This window comes from Panthera uncia, unplaced genomic scaffold, assembly GCF_023721935.1.
Source record: "Panthera uncia isolate 11264 unplaced genomic scaffold, Puncia_PCG_1.0 HiC_scaffold_1308, whole genome shotgun sequence".
Taxonomy (NCBI): domain Eukaryota; kingdom Metazoa; phylum Chordata; class Mammalia; order Carnivora; family Felidae; genus Panthera; species Panthera uncia.
In genome coordinates, this window is record NW_026057929.1 from 113,944 (window position 1) to 133,884 (window position 19,941).

General features: G+C 35.6%; 1 pseudogene; it reads right to left on the minus strand.

Moving 5' to 3' along the window:
• Positions 1–328: 328 nt before the first annotated feature.
• On the minus strand, positions 329–16,777 carry LOC125916904 (DNA replication licensing factor MCM4-like; annotated as a pseudogene).
• Between the last annotated feature and the right edge of the window lie 3,164 nt (positions 16,778–19,941).

The following is a 19,941-nucleotide window of genomic DNA, read 5'->3' on the forward strand; positions in this document are numbered from 1 at the left end:
CTGTATATATGTACAGATTAAAAGCCCTGGTGCTAAAAATGTCATGGCAAGAAAATAATTTCTACTGTGTATGTTGCAAGTTGGCACCACGTTTTTACTCAAAATGTGTGTGTGTGGGGTAATGAAAACATACACTTTATGAAAACACACTTTACTAAGAAAACGGAACCCAAGTTAAAACATTTTTATGGAGCCAGATAATGATCTTAATCTATTTCTGCTGATGGCTGCAGCGGCAGCTGATTGGCCTATATGCCAAACATATATGGATGCAAATGCAATGCCCAAGTGCAGACAAGCAGAACACACAGCACTATTCACAAAAGATTCAGGGCAAGCAAACAGCTTTTCTAGTCACTGTCAAGACGTCATCATCAGACAAAGCACGAAGTGCTTCGTCAAACATATCTTTGGTAATTGCTATGTCAGAGTGTCCTTGAATATCTTCAAAAAGTTGTGAGTATTTTAGAGCTGATGTTCTTACATAAAATAAGTTTTTTCAGTGCTTCAGCTAACTCTTCTTTCCATTTCGGAGAGGTGGCACTCATTTCCGTGGTAAGAAGAGATGTCCACAGTGCCAACCCAGGGTTTCTGCTAAGTGAACTCATGAGTCCAGCTATCAAAAGTATACAGAAACCATTCCTCAGCTACTACCAATCTTCTGCATTCTCCTCAAATCTACATAAGCCTGGATGAGAGCCTGACTGGATTCCTGGCTCAGCCAAGACACGACGGTTCTGTGAGCATAAGCAATGTAATTCTTCAGTGCCGCCATGTTTGTGAACCTCTTCTCCACTTGCTCCTTGCTCTGGTAGTACAGAGCCACACGGTGGTGAATCAGATCCTTGTCATAGGCTTCATCCTGCGGGTCCAGGATGAGGAAGATCAAATCAAACCTTGATAATAATACATGAGGTAGCTGTATATTACCAATGGTTGTGTTTTTTAGAATTCCACTGAGACTCCATAGAATTTGCTGCTGCCAGGATAAGGGTGCATGCATCGAGCTGATCAATAATCCCAGCCTTTGCAATAGAGTCAGTCATCCCATGACTTTGTGCGATGCTGATCTTGTATTTTCATTTATCTTCACAAACATCAATACAGCAGATGCTACTGTCACTCAGGACAAAGGTACCAGTCTTCAGGCCCACTTGCCTTATCTCAAGGTCATTCCAGTATATATATATATATACACACACATGCAGAAGCTGGAACTTACTGGTCTTTGGGTCACCACACATCAGGATGTTGTTCTCAGCACAAAGTCTGACCCTTCCCATGTGACTAAAATCTTTCCTTTTTCCAAGGAAAAGCTGAAGCAAGATTCCCCCCTTTTTAAATCATCATGTTCTTACAAGCTTGGAGCTGAGGCTGAATCAAGGATCTCATAAATGCCTTCTTTTTTTGTAAAGTTCTTTGTGCAATTCCACATGCTTCTCTGAAAAAGTTTCTGTTCTATATCTTCATCTACTTCTTTATGCAAATGTTCTGCATCAATTTTCTGATAATAAATGTCATCAATGTGGATTTTGTGAACAGACTTCACATTACTCACTCTTGAATGGACTCAGTAAGTAACATTACAGATAGACGTCTGTAATGTTTATTTTGTCCCCAGGTTGAACCTTGCCAACAAGATCATTGTGAGCAAAAAGGATGGCAGTGTGAGGCATTTGCCTTGCAGGCATATTTTCAGGAGACTCTTGAAGTTTGATCATCTGCTTTCCTGAGAACACAGAGTGGTTATGGGTGAGCACTCACCCACATGGGGCTCAGTGATTAAGCCATGGTCCATCTCCACCAAGGCAGTGGAGGGGGTGGTGCACACCTGGCATTGCAAGAAGGACTTCTGCATCTGGAAGCAGCTGGGACATCCTAATCAACATGCCACTCATGGTGATAGACTGCTTAATGCCTTCAAGTTCAGGTTTCTCATGTAATTAGTCTTCCACACATTAAATCTGATGTTCTAAGATTGAGTCAGGTAACTGTCAAAGAAGATCTCATTGATAGCCATGCTAAAGTTGAGTGGCAGATGGGCTGTCTGTATAGATTTTTGCAAATGATTTCATTTGTTCACAGTTTACACTTTAAGATGACTCCTCAGATGATTATTTTGAGCATCTTTTCATGTGTCTTTTAGCCATTTGGATGTCTTCTTTGGAAAAAAATGTTTATTCATGTCTTCTGCCCATTTCTTCACTGGATTATTTGTTTTTCAGGTGTTGAGTTTGGTAAGTTCTTTATAGATTTTGTATACTAGCCCTCTATCTGACATGTGATTTGCAAGTATCTTCTCCCATTCCATCGGTTGCCTTTTAGTTTTGTTGGTTGTTTCCTTTGCTGTGCAGAAGCTTTTATCTTGATGAAGTCCCAATAGTTCATTTTTACTTTTATTTCCCTTGTCCGTGGAGATGTGTCAAGTTAGAAGTGGCTGCAGCCCAGGTCAATGAGGTTGTTGCCTGTTTTCTCTTCTAGGGTTTTGATGGTTTCCTGTCTCACATTTAGGTCTTTCATCCATTTGAATTTATTTTTGTGTATGGTGTTAAGAAAGTGGTCCAGTTTCATTCCTCTGCATGTTGCCATCCAGTTCTCCCAGCCCCATTTGCTACAGAGACTGTCTTTTTTCCACTGGATACTCTTTCCTGCTTTGTCAAAGATTAGTTGACCATACATTTGTGGGTCCAAATCTGGGTTCTCAATTATATTCTATTGGTCTGTGTGTCTGTTTTTGTGCTAATACCATGCTGTCTTGATGATTACAGCTTTGTAGTAGAGGCTAAAGTCTGGGATTGTGGTGTCTCCAGCTTTGGTTTTCTTTCTTTTTTTTTTTTTTTTTAATGAAAAAATCTATTTAGCAAATAGTAATTAGTACATTGGGTTTCTTTTTTTTTTATTTAATATATGAAATTTACTGTCAAATTGGTTTTCATACAACACCCAGTGGTCATCCCAAAAGGTGCCCTCCTCAATACCCATCACCCACTCTCCCCTCCTTCCCACCCCCCATCAACCCTCAGTTTGTTCTCAGTTTTTAACAGTCTCTTATGCTTTGGCTCTCTCCCACTCTAACCTCTTTTTTTTTTTTTTCCTTCCCCTCCCCCATGGGTTTCTGTTACGTTTCTCAGGATCCATATAAGAGTGAAACCATATGGTATCTGTCTTTCTCTGTATGGCTTATTTCACTTAGCATCACACTGTCCAGTTCCATCCACGTTGCTACAAAAGGCCAGATTTCATTCTTTCTCATTGCCACGTAGTATTCCATTGTGTATATAAACCACAATTTCTTTATCCATTCATCAGTTGATGGACATTTAGGCTCTTTCCATAATTTGGCTATTGTTGAGAGCGCTGCTTGGTTTTCTTTTTCAACATTACTTTGGTTATTAAGGGTATTCTGTGGTTCCATACAAATTTTAGGATTGCTTGTTCTAGCTCTGAGAAGAATCCACATTGTGATACCACCACACATGGGTCAAAGTGGCTAAAATTAACAATTCAGTAAACAAGAGATGTTGGTGAGGATGTGGAGAAAGGGGAACCTCTTGCATTTTTGGTGGAAATGCAGACTGGTGCAGCCACTTTGGAAAATAGTGTGGAGGTTCCTCAAAAAATTAAAAATATAATTACCCTACAACCCAGCAACAGCACTGCTAGGAATGTATCAAAAAGATACAGGAATGTTGATTCATAGGGGTGCATGTATCCCAAGTTTACAGCAGTGCTATCAACAATAGCCAAGTTATGGAAAGAGCCCAAATGTCCATCAGCTGATGAATAGATAAAGAAGATGTGTTTCATATATGTGTGTGTGTGTGTGTGTGTGTGTGTGTATAATGCATATATATGTTAATATATATATATATAAAATATATATACACATATATACACACACAAAGGAATACTATTCAGCAATAGAAAAGAATGAAATCCTGCCATTTTCAACAATGTGGATGGAACTTGAGGGTATTATGCTAAATGAAATAAGTCAGTCAGAGAAAGACAGACACCATGTTTTCACTCATGTGTGGAATTTGAGGAACTTAACAGAAGACCATGGGGGAGGGTAAAGAAAAAAAATAGAAACAAAGAGGGAGGCAAACCATAAGAGGTTCTTAATATCAGAGAACAAACTGGGGATTGGTGGGGGTGGGGGCAGGGAAAGGGGGTGATGGACATTGAGGAGGGCACTTGTTGGGATGAGCACTGGGTGTTGTATATACGTGATGAATCACAGAAATCTATTTCTAAAGCTAAGAACACACTGTATACACTGTATGTGAGCTAACTTGACAATATATCAGATATATAAAAATAACATGACTCCCCAGTTATATCAATATCCTTATCACTGCATGCACAAAGGCCCAGCAATGTCTATGGCAACATTTTCTTCTTTATCAAGACAGTCAATAAAATGTTGAAGAAATCCCCTTAAATTTTCTTTGCACATTGCCATATTTATGTATGTTGCTCAAATCACAAGTTTTGGCCTAGAGACTGCTCACCGGCCACTGTATCTCTGTTGCTGGCTCATCCTGCAAATTCACCTACAAACACTTTCATGTAGATCCCCACATCAGGTCTCTGCCTCCGATGTGCCACTAACATCACAGCTTAAGGTTCCCTCTTCCCAAGAGCTGGAAGTGCCACATGTGAGTGGTGAATTAGCATTAAAACTAAGATGAAGAATTGAAGAATGCATCAGATGAGAGCTGGAAAATACTGTGTCCTGCATGTCAGGGTTCTGCAGGTCAGCTCTAGGCCAGGTTGGTATCAGTTGCATCTCTTCTGTAGAGGTTGAATCCTCACCTCTACGTCTCAGAGAAAGATATGACCTGATATCGTCACCTCAAGCAGGGAAAAGTGGCCACCTCTGAAGGACACAGAGCTCTATGGTGTACCTGACAGCCCCCAAGAAAAGTTTTTTAAAAGTTCAAAAAATACATAAAATATTAGAATTAGGTGACAACATTAATTTTACTTGAGGATGGTATCAATGTCCACTTGAAAAGACAAGAGAATAAACTACAAAGAAAGAGGTGAGAATCAGGACTCAAGTTTCAAGAGTTGATCAGCTTAATCACCAAATATATCAGACATCAACCACTACCTTACATACCTACAATATGTAGTTGGAAAACATAATGGAAATAGATTATATTCATGATAGTGTCACACGTGCAGATATACATAATCAAAACTTCATAAAATTTTAGGAGAAATATAATGAAAATATGTATGAAGGACACTGTAAGTCTTTACTGAGGGCTATAAAAGATGACTATATGGATAGATACCATGTCCATGGATAGGTAGACCCAATATTTTACAAAAATATCATTTTCTCAAAAATAATCTAAAAATTCATATAAATAGCATGGCTTCAAGGTCACTGATAATACCTTGGAGAAATAAACATTTGAGAATTAGCCTCTTTTTTTTTTTTTAAAGAAGAGAAATGTGGAAGTACCTGTTCTATAAATTCATAAAATAAACTGTAAACCTTCAATTTATGGAAACCGCTATCTGCCCCTGTATAAATGTTCTGGACATTTACAGTACTTATGTCAGCTGCATTGCTTTTTTATCTCTTTTGTCTCACCCCGTTAAAAAGAATAGAAATTAATTAAGGGACAGACCCTCATTCTTTCACTTCGTTGTCTCCATGCAGTAGCACAGAAGCTTTGTAAAGTATATACGGCATGCCTTTCATAGAGACACGCAGGGGTTATTTGAATGTAATTAAAAATTTTATTACTAGAATATTCCCACTGTAATAAGGAGCCTGACCTCATTTGTGATGTTTGGCTGCTGATTTCTTTCTAAGCTTTGGTCTCCCTTTCCCCTGTGGCTCCACATTTGGACAGGCTGATCAACAAAGCTCATCCCGCAACTTTTTGTCTGATACCAGTTGGAAATTTAAGCCTTGAAAATCTCTAGCCCAAGTAAATGGGAACTTTCCCCAGTCCTACTTCCTAGTCACTACCTGGGCCCAGCCCACTCCTGCTGCTTGGTCAAGCCAGCCTGGACATTCCTGAGCCCACTCTGCTCTCCTGGGAGTTCCTGTATGAGTAGTAATCTTTCTCTCAAAATTTTTTGGTATGCGGAGTATTATCAGCCTTGGCATATGAATGGGATGACCAGAACACTCATATGAGGCAAAGTTATGACTGGAAAAAAAAAACCTCCATTTTTTTTAAGTCAATTTGAAATGTGGAACAAAAAATAATGAAACTGAGCATGTGACTCTTGCTTTTGGGGTTGTAAATTTAAGTCCCATGTTGGGCATAGAGTTTACTTAAAAAATAATGTAACTGAATATCTGCAATGACATATATCATTCAAACTTAGTCTTTATAAATACACTGAATGGATATATTTCTTTAAAAAGCATCATTAGGCTGAAAGCTCACCAGGACAAATATATAAATATCCCCCCCCCCAAATAAATGTCATAATTATCATATTATTGTTTTGATTATACATTTTCCAGCAGCAACATTTTATATATTGAACTACTCCATAAGAACTACCTACATATTATGGTATCTTTATTTCCTTCCCGCTAATACTTTCACTAAGTAAGTATCTCCTAAGCAACCTCCCAAACTATTATTCTGTCTTTGTGAGGAGGCTTCAGAAGAATGAATATATTCAAGTTCCTGCATCCTAGCCAAAGCCTGAACTAATAAATTGGCAGGATCAGAATCATGTTCAACAACTTCCCTTGGATTCATACCTGCCAAATCTCTACATGGACAGATAGGGAGATCTTGGCAACACCTTGAGTTTAGATTTGACTTATTCATATTTTAGTTGAAATATCTTACTCTGCCAATATATTCAATGCATTTGATTTTCAAGCACTTCTGTTGATAAGTGCCTAAATTCTCATTAAAGCGATTCTTTTTACAAAAAGGAAACATATCAAGAGAAAGATCCAGGCTATTCTCCATTTGCAACATTTCTTTCTTCCACTTCTGTTTTTTTGTACCTCTAGTTCACTTCTAATGATAGATGTTTAGGTTTTTCTCTGGCTTTTCTAAATGCATTCACATTTCTTTCAACTAGCTATTTCTTTTTTTGTTTCACAAGAGGAAGGCAAACACATGCAGAGAGGAAAAGGATGGGTAAAATAAAGAACATAAACTTCTAAATGTCTGTCTTCTTTGTGTAAAGGGTACAGGAGACATTTGTTTGTTTTATTAATCATTTCATTTTAAATCCAAGAAGCTGTGCGAGACAGACAGAAAATGCCAGCAAGGATGACATGACAAAGGCTAATAAACTGCAGAATTGCTCAAACCATTGAGAGAAGCCTAACAGCATAAAGTGCCTCCTGGGAACGGAGCAGGTACTGAGCCAGAGCGGGTCACAGCCAGGCTAAACACCACACTGACAGTGAGGAAGGAGAACACACCACATAGCTAAAATAGTTCCTAAATGCTGCAAAATAGTACTGCTTATGAATTATATCTTGATTATAAGATAAATTAAAGATCATTGCTTCTAATGTCTTACCATGTATCATGTAATTGAAAAACAGTGACGGCTTGTGTTTATTTTTTTCAGTTCATGGTGCATTTAAATTTTTTTTTAATGTTTGTTTGTTTGTTTGTTTATTTATTTATTTATTTATTTAGAGAGACAGACAGAGTGTGAGCGGGACAGGGGCAGAGACAGAGGGAGACACAGAATCTGAAGCAGGCTCCAGGCTCCGAGCTGCCAGCACAGAGTCCGACGCGGGGTCTGAACTCACAAACCAGAGATCATGACCTGAGCCAAAGTCAGACGTTTAACCAACTGAGCCACCCAGACGCCCCTGATGGTGTATTTTAAAGAAAACAAACAAACAAACAAACAAACAAACAAACAAAAACAAGTATTTGTATTTGTCACAGGCACCAAAATAATTTGAGTATTTCTAATACTAATGGTATAACAAATACAATTCAAATAATTTCAACCACTAACTATACTCGTGTAATATATCCTTACAAATAGGTAACGGCTCCTTGTTTTATACATGCATGTGACTTTCTGACCTTGTTGTTGTTGTTGTTTTTAATATTTTACTCATCTATTACACTGTTTTGTGCTTTGGACTAACAATGTTGGTGACAAAAAACATCCTTTTGAAAGATATGCCCTCAAAAATGATTTACTGTATCCCTTTACATGAAAATTAAGGAGAGTGAAACGTTAGTCACAAGTTACCTTCTTGATAGTCTCCAGCATGGAACGCCCTCCCTGCCAGGGCTTAGAGTTCTTTCTGATGCATGACAAACTTGCCATGCTGTGCCATTTTCGGTCCTCCAGTTTCTTATGAAAAGCATTAGCAAGCAGAAGCACCGTGTCATATATGTAAAGGTTTGAAATCTGAAAAGACATTAGACAGTAATCATTAGAATCACTGATGCCAACCATCAAGAATTAGGAGAAAATCATCAGCTCAGCTGCCTCCGTTCATGTCATAGATGGCTGGTTTACTGGGTTATTTATTAAGCAAAAGGTTTCTTTTTTCATTTCCTGGGCAATTTTGCCGTTGACAATGAAGTCTTGTCTGATTGTATGCCTCAATTGCTTTTTCAGCTTATTTAGGTGTGAAAGAGAAGATAAAAAAGAAAAGTTTCGACAGAGGCAAGGCTGTTAGTGTCAGACCTTAGAAAATCACTGGCCCTTATTTCTTTCTGAAGAGGTAAGGATCTAAGGGCTTCAGATTGGAAGGGCAAACTGAATAATACATTTCTGAATATGTCAAGTCTTTGCATTCTGATTATTCAGATGGAGAAATATCAACTCGATCTTACATATAAAATAAGTGTCATAGGTGCTAAAAAAAAAAAAGAAGAAGAAGAAGAAGCAGCCATGTGTGTATATGTGCATGTCTATGGGGATTTGGTAATGAAAAAAATGAGAAAACGCATGGCCATTGATAAAATTACAATTATCAAGGATCTACACAACATTATCTAGGTATACACATGCATTCTAATTCATTAACATGACAGATACCATTATAAATAAGTGACCATATAAATAAATATAAATAACTGTGAATATGTATTTAAATTAATGCTTTCTTCTTAAAGCAATCATGTTATTATTTTCCTTCTATATAAATTGCAAAAAAGAGTCATGAAAATTGTCACTATGATCTGTTGCATTCTTACACTTACTCTTGACAGAACTAATATCTATGCTGTCATTTGTAGAAGGTGTTTATTTTTCAAAGAAATTAGAACTTATTCAGAAAACATAAACATCAAGAGATATCCAAAGTCAATAAAGGCTGTTAGATGTTTTATTATTACTCCTCTGAAAGAAAAATGCAACATAAAGTAAAACAAAAATGAGAAATCAATGTAGCTATGAAAGTTAAATCCATCTTAAGGTATTTAAATTTCTTCAGCTTTTTAAAAGTATCTTGGTATCACAGTTTTTTTTCCTGAAAATAAAAGGGACAATATGTTGACTGCCCTTTGCTTATAAGTAATTATGAAGGAATCTTATGAAATTGTCTGCCCACATCACAAAATGGCACTAAATTTCAACTACTGGGATGACAGTTTAATGCTATGAGAAACTGTTAATAAGCACTTCCTAATAGTGCCTTGTGAGTTTTCTTTCTTTACTAGGTGAATCTTTAATCATTTGTGTATATCAAACATCGTTTTATATGTATAACACTAATGGAAGGCAGGCCTTTCTTAAAAGAGACATTGCATACTCTCATGCACTATGTGAAATACCAACTTGTTATTTAAAAGGAAATACTGTTTTTAAAATTGTTTAATGTTCATTTATTTTTGAGAGATGGAAAGAGACAGAGTGTGAGCAGGGGAGGGGCAGAGAGAGAGGGAGACACAGAATCTGAGGCAGGCTCCAGGCTCTGAGCTGTCAGTACAGAGCCCAAAGTGGGGCTTGAACTCACGAACTGAGAGATCATGACCTGAGCCGAAGTTGGATGCTTAACCGACAGAGCCACCCAGGTACCCTTGTTCTTTGTAAGGAAATAGTAAGGCAGGCTATCCTCACCTTCACCTCCCTGCCCTTACCCTGCCAGATAATTACTAGACAGACTAGGGGAGTAGCTTAAATCTGCAATGAATGAAGACTTGAAGATAAAAGTAGTTGATGAATCAAAATTCAGTCTGAATTAGACTGTGAAGACCCAAAAGGAAAACCTTTTGACAATTTCTCAATAATTTGCAATAATCTGGCCGCTTTTAACCTTTCTTTGCTTCACTGCCTCAATCTTGCTTGCTCTTATCTCTCTAGCTTTATTTGGCTTCTTTCTCTGACTGATTGCTTTCAGTGTATATATGAAATTGTTGGAATAACACTCTTTGATGTCTTGTTACCTTTCTCCAACCAGTTAACATCTAATATCCAATTAACAGGTCAGAAGTTAGGAGAATCCTATCCTGACAACTTCTCAGGACCCTACCAGCTTCCAGGCTAACTGGGCAGTCTCCTTTGTCTCCCATAACACACGCATGCCTGTACTGGAACATATCATAATTCTAAGATTTCTTAATCTGGTTTTCCCACTAGAACATGAGCTCCTTCTGGATAGGGGCTCATCATGTACAAATTTTCCCCCTTTGTACTTTTGTTTCCTAGCGGCTAGCACACATTCTGATAAATAGTTGTCAAACAAAAGAAGATGAAGAAAAGAAAGGCAGGTTTAACATCAGGCATGTTTGACAGAAGTCAAGATGTGAGAAACCTGACAACTTGGGTTCCATCCGAATCTTGACACTGTGGTGGCACAGTGTCTTCTGTGAGCTTTGAGGCATGTACCTTGAGCATCCACGCTGTTCCTAAAGACGAGTGCTTTGCATTTGATATATATGACTGGTGTTTTCAACAAAAACTGCCTCTATTCATTTGCCCACCTTCCAAACTGTGGGATCGAAAGGAGGTAGTGACATTTTGTGAGCTTTCAATTACTCCTTCCATTACTTCTATCTCAGGAAAGCACCTGTTCTGTTTTGAGGTTCATGCTCTTTCCTATACTATACTTTAGAGTTCCTTTCTGTTATCACCTACTCGTCTCTTGGCCACTCTGTATTCATGAGGTCTTTGACTCCTCTTTCACAGTGATTCCAAACTTTTGCCCAGCATTAAAAAAAAAAGTCACTGCAATTTCTACAGAGATGAATTTGACATCTACTCTGGCTACATCTAACACAAATGACTATCACTGGACACAAACACATACCTCCTCTAACATCTTAAACTCCATTTTCCCACCAGCTGACCAATTATTTCCCTCTCACTCTCACTACACGTGTTTTCCAACTTAACTGAGCACCAGCACCCACCTTCTCTATCTGACAACCTTCTGATATTTGATAACATCCATCACTTGCCCTGAAACATTCTCTTTCCTTCAATTGTTCATCATCTTGTATAATTTCTAGGCTGTTCATCATCTCAGCATTTTTCTTCTTTCCTTCTCTTTTTTTTTATGTTCCTGTTCAGAGTTTAGAACTTATAAACAACACATTATTGCAGATACAATCTGACTAGAACAGAATAGTATAAGGTTATGTCTCTTGATCATAGCAAAATGCTCTGACATGGAGGCCAAGATTACACTGAAATGGTGTAGAGCAAATAAGACTTGTGCTGTGTTCAAACAAAATTGGCCTTCATCTCAATAACCTTAAACAGCTGTCAAACCAGGTCTCATCCAACTAGACTTAGGGTAATGACTTTGAGCCTATACTTTATCTCTTTGAAACTTCAACTTTTACGTTTATTATTCGGGGAGTATTAATAATTTGGATCTTGATCATACAGCCCAGAATAAGGTTTCTCTCCTAGCTTTATGTCATTTGCAAATCTGATAGGCATACTTTATTCATTTTTATTTGTGTAATGGTAAACATTTGAAAATATAAGTACAAGAACAGTATTTTTGGATGACCATAGAGAGTTCCTCATACTTCAAGAGCAGAATGTTTATCACTGTGGTTGAATGTTCTTCTAGTTCCATAGTTCCTAAATTGAAGTAAAATAAAGTATAGATATTAGAAGTGCTCAAAGCTACAAAATATATCTGAGCCATGTTGTAGGCATATCAAATTTGCTCAAAGATTTGGAGAATAAGAAAAATAACTAGTAAACTATTTGAAAAATTACTTCTAATTTTAAATAAACTCATGTTATGAGTTTATCCTTTTAAGGATAATAATGAGACTGTCTATATTTTGAATTTTTTAAATTTCCTTCGAAAAAAAAATCTGAAAACAGAGTGTTTACTACTATCTTCTATTCTTAGGAGTCCTTTATTGAAAATCTTTGAGTGACATCAATCTATCTAGACTTTTTAATGCTTCCCTATAAGATTTTGTGCTTTCCTATAAATTTTCCTTAAAAAATGTCAAACACAACATAAAAATCAACATACAATAAATAGATTTATAAAATTCTCTCAATATAAACAATTAGTAAACAGGATTTGACTTGCCAGTGCTTGTTCTTAAGAGAGTCCTATGGTCACATATGAAGGACCCCAAATGATATACTTAATAATACATTCTACAGTTTATCCAAATAATTCATCAACCTTTAATATACTACACTCTGTCAGAATCTTTTTTCCTTCCTTTTGAAATGTGGAACGATATACCAATTTCACGTACTGGGGTCTTCTTCTGAGGTATTTCTCTAGTATTTCTAAATTAAAATATTGTGATCGTATCTACCACTTTATTTACTATTCTTAACAATTATTATTTAAGCTTCATTTTAAAATTTTTTTTAACATTTATTTATTTTTGAGACAGAGAGAGACAGAGCATGAACGGGGGAGGGGCAGAGAGAGAGGGAGACACAGAATCGGAAGCAGGCTCCAGGCTCTGAGCCATCAGCCCAAAGCCTGACGCGGGGCTCGAACTCACGGACCGCAAGATCGTGACCTGAGCCGAAGTCGGACGCTCAACCGACTGAGCCACCCAGGCGCCCCTAAGCTTCATTTTAAAGCAGTAAGGTATACTCTTACCATATCCAAATCCCTGCTCTTTAAAAAAAAGTGGTTTAATTAAAAAAATTTATTCTAACTTTTCTAATTTGAAGACAATTTTTCTTAGATGGAGATGACAGAAGCAAACAAACAAACCAAACAAACAAACAAAAAACCCTGACTTTTCTATTTTCTCTCCATTAGCAGCCAAGCTAACATTAGTTTCACCAAGCAGTGAAAGACTCACTTTCTTCTTGCTTCATATATTGCTAAAAACTTTGTTTATAGAGCTAAAAGTTTCCTTTAACATTTACTTTGCAACTTCAACTCATCCTGGATTTTAGTCTTTCTGGCACTAATTTAAAGATTTGGGAAACTAGTTTTTTGTTCCTTCTAAACCTTTTCTTTCTATGTACATTAAATTAAGTAACAGCCCAAAGATCTCTACACAGGCCCACTGTACCCTCTTCTTCCCTGTTGTACTGATTATTGTGATCTTATAGTTCGGGTTTCCATTTTACGGTTGGGTCTCTATTTTTAGAGCTCTCTTCAGTCATATTTTCATACCTTTATTTTGCTACTTTTAATAGTACCCAGCTGATAAGATAAAGGTCTGTCTGTGGACATATTTACCTGCATTTTTTTATTAGCTCCAAGTTGAGAGGGTTACTTCTCCAAAGGAAACCTGTACTCCCCAATTTTTAATGCATATTATCTTGTTGTTTTTCTTTAACTTCAGTAAGATAAAATTTTCCCCAAGGTAAGCCTCTATATCAAATGCTCTGCTTTTAGTGGAACATCTTAAATTCAACAGCCCTACATTTAGATACATTTAGATTTAGATACTTAATCATATAAATCTTCACATATAAAAGATTCTGTCAATTTTTCTTTTATACATTAACTATTCTGTCAAAATTTATTACATATAATAGGGAAATTACTATGTAGTAAATCCTCAAAGAAAAAGTAATTTTCTTATTTTCTTCCATCTGTGGGTTTGAAAGGAGTAAGACGAAGGTGGGGATAAGAGGTGTGGTGCTTCCTGTACATCCTTAATTTATCATATAGGTCTGGGGGATATGAAGATGAATAAATAAATAAACAAATAAAATATTTGCTCCCTGATTTCAAGAAACTCATTAACAGAATCAGAAGGATTGTGCTTTTAGGTGAATGTGCTTTACAATACTATGTAGTCCGTCCATTGGTGGGAATGCAAAATGATGCAGCCACTCTAGAAGACAGCATGGAATTTCCTCAAAAAGTTAAAAATAGAAATATCCTATGATCCAACAATTGTGCTACTATGTATTCATTCAAAAGAAACAAAAATGCTGATTCAAAGGGGTACACTACCCTGATGTTTATAGAAGCATTATCAACAATAGCCAAACTATTGATAGAGCCTGAGTGTCCGTTGGCTGATGAATGGATAAAGAAGATTTGGTGTATATATATTCAATAGAATACTATTCAGCCATCAAAAAGAATGAAATCTTGCCATTTGCAATGACGTGGAAGGAGCTAGAGTGTACTATGCTAAGTGAAGTAAGTCAGGGAAAGACAAATACCATGTTATTTCACTAATATGTAGAATTTAAGAAACAAAACATAAACATATGGAAAGGGTGGAAGAGAGAGAGGGAGGGAAACAACCATAAGAGATGCTTCACAAGAGAGAACAAATTGAGTGTTGATGGAGGAATGTGGGTGGGGGATGGGCTAGAAGTGGGCAGTGGGATGGGGGTGGGGGGATGGGTATTAAGGAGGGCACTTGTTATGATGAGCACTGGGTGTTATGTGTAAGTTATGAATTGCTAAATTCTCCTGAAACCAATATTACACTATATGTTAACCAACTAGAATTTGAATAAAAATTTGGAAAAACATACTGTGTAGTTACTTTCTACTTTTCCAATTTGTACATTTCCTGCCATTTCCTTTGACGAGATAGCCTTTAATATTTCAAATTTTTCTTAAGCAAAATTCTACGTTTTTACCCATTTAGAATTCTATCGTTTTCATATCAATCATACTCATGACCAATTAATATGAAAAGATTGGTCATTATAAGCATATCTGTAAGACTGGCATTAAAATTTAAACAGGTCTTGTTTAGGCTCTAGAGTGGCTTAGTTTAACCATTGTCTTCTCCTTAACTACATTCAAAGGCACAAATATTCAAGAAGAAGCAAAGCAGTGTGGTAGGCATGATGGAGGAAATAAAGATAGATGTGTACTTTATGGGATTTTATGATACCAGATCCTGGGGGAGACCTATTCTACAAAAGCCTAAAGCCTAGTTGGGAACATAAAGTTCTGTGGGCAATGCTCCTGGAGCTAGCTACCTGGGAAACATAGCTGCTCCTTAGGTTGACTGCAAGTATGAAGAAGTGATTGGATCAATAGTAATTCATCTAAAAAAAAAATCCACAGGTGACTAAAGATAGAAAAAGCGTGGAGATGCTTTTTAAAAGAATGGGTCATTTTTACAAAATCACCTGATTTATCTAGTATTACTGGGGATGAATTAGTTCTCATAGGGTTATATTTCTAAACTGTTCAAACTGAGTATCTCTAAGCACTAAAACACTTTTGATAGTAAACGTTGTGAAGGAATAGTTTTCTAAAACATATATTCTTCCAACTTCTGAAATTGACCAATACTTTAATTTTTGTTATCTCAGAATTACTATTTAAATACTACGTCTCTAGCAGTATACTACAATTATACCCTTAGGAACTGTTTTAGGACACAGAGTTCTTTTTATAAGGCAAGTCTACATTGATAGGATATTTGAATTAGTAGATCTGATTGATTTATTTTTCTTGTCTCTTGCCTTGCTAGAAAGTACTCCTTATGGCTTCCTACTATTGATGTGTCTGCTTTTTTTTTTTTTAACACCCTGTTCAAATTGACATATTAAAATTTCCAGTGCAAAGGAAATAAAACTAAATGAAACAAAATCTGATAGCATTTTCCTTAAGAAAAAGAAAATGGATTCTAGGTGAGTAGTTAAAGGACATCCTTATGAGTAAACTGCAGGCACCTGATGTTCTCTATTTTGCTGCTCAGAGATTTTATTTATTTACCTTCGAATTCTTTGTTGTATTCTGAAGAGCAAAGGTTTCAGCCATATCCTTTCTGGTTTGGATAGGAATATATAGCACTATAGTATCTTTTGCATTTCTAAATAGTTTTTTGGTGAATGTCTTTAAACTAGAGAGTAATCTTTAAAAATATATTTCTATGTCCTTGTTATACAGAAAAAAACAAGCAAATTTATTAGCATAATAATTTGCCATCTGGCATTAAGGAATATCAATCACAAATTCCAACACAGTAAATGCTATGGATCTACTTGCTGGGAAGGAAATAACTTTTATGTATTTATTTTTTTTTAACAAGTATATATTTTGCAACAATGAGGTCAAAAAGATCAAAGACACAAATTGTTAGGACTCCTGCATCAGACTTAGAAAATTTCCAGAGGAAGAGAATAGCTCAGAAAATGGAAACATGTATAATTCTAAATCTAAAACAACTCAAAGAGCTCTCTCTACAATTGGCCAACAAAGCACCTTGAGAGAAATACTGTAGCACTTAGAATATACCTCCATATTCTGAGCAAATGGATCCTTTGGATCACACAATGTTGAAGATATTCGATGGTTGCCACGGAAACATCGCTGACTTATATTCTGGGGGACTGGAAATGTCTGCCGAATGATTGTTAACCTTCCAATTGACCTTCTTACAAGTTCCTGAACATCCACATCATTTATTTCCTATAAGATAAAAAATGGAAGGATTAGAAATGCTATAATAAATAATAAATAGAAACACAAAACTATTAAAGAGTTGTTATCTGTAAATGCTAAGAAATTCATTACTGTAATGCATTTGCTAGTGCTTAGTACACATCCAAATAAAAACAATACATGTTCATTAAAATGATCAACTCATTTGTAGGTGTTGTTTGTATGTTAAATTATATCATTAAAGCCTAAGTAATTCTAAATGGAGCAATTGATTAAATGCACTTTATTTAGGAATTTTGTATTATATTGAACACTTTAGAAAATATTTGTCTAAACATTGAAAAAGGTCATAAATTAAGTGCATTTCAAGGTACTTTGAGTACCCAGAAGAGAGTTGCAATGTAAGCATAATATATATTGTTCTTAGCAATGAAAAATGGGGCTTTTAAATAAAGCAAGTAGAGAAAGTAAGAGACATTTAAAAAAAGATGTTCCTAATTATTTCTTAGAACTACTGGTATTAACTCATACATTTCTCTTGGTAAAGAACAGATTAAACAAAGTGTTCCAAAAGATGAAACATTTTGTATTAATACAATGTGAACCAGGATAGGTAAATGAAAAAGAATACCCAGTGTTCTTTTTCCAAATCGATGTTATTTTGCATATGAGTATTTGCCAAACTCAAAGAACATATTTTTCTACTTCCTTCTCCCCCCACTTCCTAACTCCAGACTTAAATTTTAAGGCTTGGCTCAATCATGGATGTAGAAGCAATAAAAATGAAATAATATTTTTACAACTTAACATCTGTTCTAACTGGAATTAGTCAGACTACAAGTGATCAGAATAAATTTTAGTTTGAAGGCAGTCTTTACTAAAGCAGTTTGTTCTTCACAGTGTCCATTCGGGACATTTCAAACCAATGAAGCCTTTGCAATTAACATATTATTGGTTTCAGTAGATTCTTATGGTAACAGAAATAAAAGATTTGACATAAGATAAATTTTGGACTGCAGTGAGAATTTCGGTTTTGATTCAAAGAATCATTACAGAGTAATGAAAAAGAAATGGACTATTTATTTACAGGTATAAGTTGTCTTCTTTTCCTTTCTAGATTAATTACATATTATTCCTAAAGCCTACATTAGAGCTTTAAAACTCATTCCTTATTTTTTCAACTTTACAAAATACAGATTTTCTGAAAATAAAACAAACCTGCCATCAGCTGTATCCAGTATAATATCATGGATTTCTGGTCAACTAATCCTTAATGTACCATGAAAAATGTTTTTTTCTCATTTAAAATGCCATCTTTTATCCTTCAGTTTGTGTAATTTCACTAGCCATCAGGAACACTATCTGACAAAAGGCAGGTCACCTTTTAATTATCTATCATCCACTCACAAAGCGGAATTAAGCAGTGTCTTATCAACTCTATTTTAAGCCTGAAGTTTAACCAGAGGTCTTTTCAAATTAATTAATATTGCTACTGAGTATCTTTACATTTTTTTATTAATTTTTTTAATTTTTTTATTTATTTTTGCGACAGAGAGAGGGCATGAGCAGGGGAGGGGCAGAGAGAGAGGGAGACACAGAATCCGAAGCAGGCTCCAGGCTCTGAGCTGTCAGCACAGAGCCTGATGCGGGGCTCGAACCCACAGACTATGAGATCATGACCTGAGCCGAAGTTGGACGCTTAACTGACTGAGCCACCCAGGCACCCCTCTTTACAATTTTTTTAATTCCATGTCGCACAGACAGGAATTTTCATTTAAAAGACAGTAAGAGGTTCTATCACTTTTCTCAGATTAATAACTAAGTTTTCATATATATGTGGTCTTTTTTTCTTTTAGTAATACTAAGACTTATCAACATGTTGTCAAACAGCACCATTTCTACCTGCTCCAACCATGAGCACATTAGTATAAAAACATACATTAACTCTCTACTATATATTTGACAAAATACTAAATACATTATGTGTTGTCTCATTTTCTGCTAAAAACTACATTCTGGTTCAGATACTATTATTCTTACTTTATAGATAAAGAACCAGAGAAATTCCAAAGTCTTCATTCAAAATATTCTTTATTCATGGTATGAATGTCACCAAAGACACTCTCTAAAGTAATTATACAATCCATATCTCCTTACGGGAATTATTTAGATTAATATTCATGAATGATAGGAATTAAAACTATAAAGATATATTATTCTAGTATTTAACAGCCTGATGATTCTATAAGGAATAATAGAATAATCTATCATGAGCCAAAGTCTTTAAGAGGACTATTTTCAAGCCCACAAAAAGAGATGATTACCTTTTACAGGTTTTGAAAGCTGAAGTTATCAGGAGTCTAAGCGACTAAACTATATCTGAGGAAATGTCAATTTAAGTTGAATATATTTTGCCTATTATTATTTGGGGAAGGGAAAAGGAAGTAATTTTCTGGGAGGAAAGAATCTGCCATTCTGAATGAAGGTAACAGACAGTTTGTCTCAAAAAATTCACTTGCAGTTTTAGTTTTGACACCTGATCTCAAAACTAGTTTGATAGTGATATGAAAACTTGATTAGGCAGCTATTTTATATTTACAGAACTTTACTTCTACATTTCAAAAGGTGCATTTCAAGAGTGACAGAGGCAATGCTATGTAAACACTGAAAGTCAAATGAAAATCTATTAAGAGATCCTTTTAAATGAAAAAAATTCATAAGTAAACTTCCATATTAAAATATGGACTATTGTATAATCTGTTAGAATCTACATTGTTCTAATACTCTGAACTTTAAAAAAAATGTTTAAGCCCCCATATTTTAAAAAGGAACCACGTGAAGAACCAGTTCAAATACTCACTCTCCCAAGCCTCCAGGGCCTCCAAATTATACTAATTCTCTATAAAGATATACAGATATGTTCTGAGTTTTAAAAAACTTAAAGAGGCTGAAAAATAAAATTTTTGTCCTTTTTGTATTCCTTATATGAGTACATTTATGAAATAAGAATTAATATTGCAATAAAATTTAAAAATATGTTTTGTTGTACTTAAATTCTGTCTGTACTTCTTTGGGAGCAAAGCATATAGTCTTTTTTTTACCCCCAAAATAATGTACTTAGATAATAAAAAAATTGCTGAGATTCAAGTCAATATATTCAAGAAAATATTCTTATTCACTTTGTTGTGATA